Consider the following 2202-nt stretch of genomic DNA (forward strand, 5'->3'; position numbering starts at 1 on the left):
CTGTAAACGATTACCCCGCCGTAGTTCAGCGCTTCAACCAAGTGATGACTTCAGTATGGCTAGTGTGTGAAGTATAAAGTATAGTCCTCCCCTGGTCCACACTGCTTCGGCGGTCCTGGGTAAGATAGTTAGTTCTAGCTTGCCCTATGTGGAAGAGGACACCATACTTAATACTGTGGTGTAATGAACAAAGTATAGTCCTCCACTGGTCCACGCTGCTTTGCAGTCCTGGGTAAGATAGTTAGTTCTAGCTTGCCCTATGTGGAAGAGGGCATACAAGACAAAGTATAGTTCTCCCCTGGTCCACGCTGCTCCGGCGGTCCTGGGTAAGATAGTTATTTCTAGCTTGCCCTATGTGGAAGAGAGCATACATGAACCAAGAACGAAGGTTATGATCGAGGAATGATTCGACAACTAACCGATGGTATGAAATGTGAAGAATTCAAGCAAGCACACAATCAAGTCATCACTTGGGCATGCTCGATAGCCAACCCTATGACATTAACCTAGTAGAGCATGCGAAAACCAATATATATGTAAACGATGCCCCTCCCTAGTTCAGCGCTTCAACCAAGTGATGACTTCAGAATGGCTAAATCAAATCGGTTCAAAACATACCATCGGTACCCTATTGAAACACACAAGTCGATATCAAACCTCATGATTGTGTAGTCCTCCACTGGTCCACGCCGCTTCGGCGGTCCTGGGTAAGATAGTTCATTCTAGCTTGCCCTATGTGGAAGAGGGCACATTACTCAATACTGTGGTGTTATGAACAAAGTATAGTCCTCCACTGGTCCACGCTGCTCCGGCGGTCCTGGGTAAGATAGTTCATTCTAGCTTGCCCTATGTGGAAGAGGGCATACAAGACAAAGTATAGTTCTCCCCTGGTCCACGCTGCTTCGGCGGTCCTGGGTAAGATAGTTAATTCTAGCTTGCCCTATGTGGAAGAGAGCATACATGAACCAAGAACGAAGGTTATGATCGAGGAATGATTCGACAACTAACCGATGGTATGAAATGTGAAGAATTCAAGCAAGCACAAAATCAAGTCATCACTTGGGCATGCTCGATAGCCAACCCTATGACATTAACCTAGTAGAGCATGCAAAAACCAATATATATGTAAACGATGCCCCTCCCTAGTTCAGCGCTTCAACCAAGTGATGACTTCAGAATGGCTAAATCAAATCGGTTCAAAACATACCATCGGTACCCTATTGAAACACACAAGTCGATATCAAACCTCATGATTGAGTAGTCCTCCACTGGTCCACGCCGCTTCGGCCGTCCTGGGTAAAATGGAACATTCCAGCTTGCCCTATGTGGAAGAGGGCACATTACTCAATACTGTGGTGTGAAGTATAAAGTTCAGTTCTCCCCTGGTCCACGCTGCTTCGGCGGTCCTGGGTAAGATAGTTCATTCTAGCTTGCCCTATGTGGAAGAGGACACTTAATACTTCGTCTCTAAGCGGCGGCTTGACTCCTCCCTACGGGGAACGGGTTTACGCGCACAGCGGCGGCTTACGCACTATGGCAGTCATGGATGCCTTACGTTTCTATGAAAAGTGTGTTCCTCCCCTGGTCCACGCTGCTTCGGCAGTCCTGGGTAAGATAGTTAGTTCTAGCTTGCCCTATGTGGAAGAGGACACGTAGACTTACTGTGGTGTGAAGTATAAAGTTCAGTTCTCCCCTGGTCCACGCCGCTTCGGCCGTCCTGGGTAAAATGGATTCATCCAGCTTGCCCTATGTGGAATGAGGACACTTTATGCTTCGTCTCTAAGCGGCGGCTTGCTCCTCCCTACGGGGAACGGGTATACGCGCACAGCGGCGGCTTACGTTATGGCAGTCATGGATGCCTTACGTTTCCATGAAAAGTGTGTTCCTCCCCTGGTCCACGCTGCTTCGGCAGTCCTGGGTAAGATAGTTAGTTCTAGCTTGCCCTATGTGGAAGAGGACACGTAGACTTACTGTGGTGTGAAGTATAAGGTTCAGTTCTCCCCTGGTCCACGCCGCTTCGGCCGTCCTGGGTAAAATGGATTCATCCAGCTTGCCCTATGTGGAATGAGGACACTTTATGCTTCGTCTCTAAGCGGCGGCTTGCTCCTCCCTACGGGGAACGGGTATACGCGCACAGCGGCGGCTTACGCAAGTTAGTCACCCTCGGCAGTGGATCACTCGGCTCATGGATCGATGAAGACC

The 2202-nt window shown here is 49.0% G+C and overlaps 1 non-coding gene across 1 annotated transcript in view; it reads left to right on the plus strand.

Annotated features, from left to right (window-relative positions):
• The first annotated feature begins 2158 nt into the window (after positions 1-2158).
• Positions 2159-2202, plus strand: part of LOC131292242 (5.8S ribosomal RNA) — a 155-nt gene continuing 111 nt past the window's right edge. Inside the window, exon 1 of the ribosomal RNA XR_009189921.1 lies at positions 2159-2202. This exon is cut by the window's right edge and continues 111 nt beyond it. This is a non-coding gene — a ribosomal RNA (5.8S ribosomal RNA).

This window comes from Anopheles ziemanni (genome assembly GCF_943734765.1).
Source record: "Anopheles ziemanni chromosome X unlocalized genomic scaffold, idAnoZiCoDA_A2_x.2 X_unloc_40, whole genome shotgun sequence".
NCBI classification, from domain to species: Eukaryota; Metazoa; Arthropoda; class Insecta; order Diptera; family Culicidae; genus Anopheles; species Anopheles ziemanni.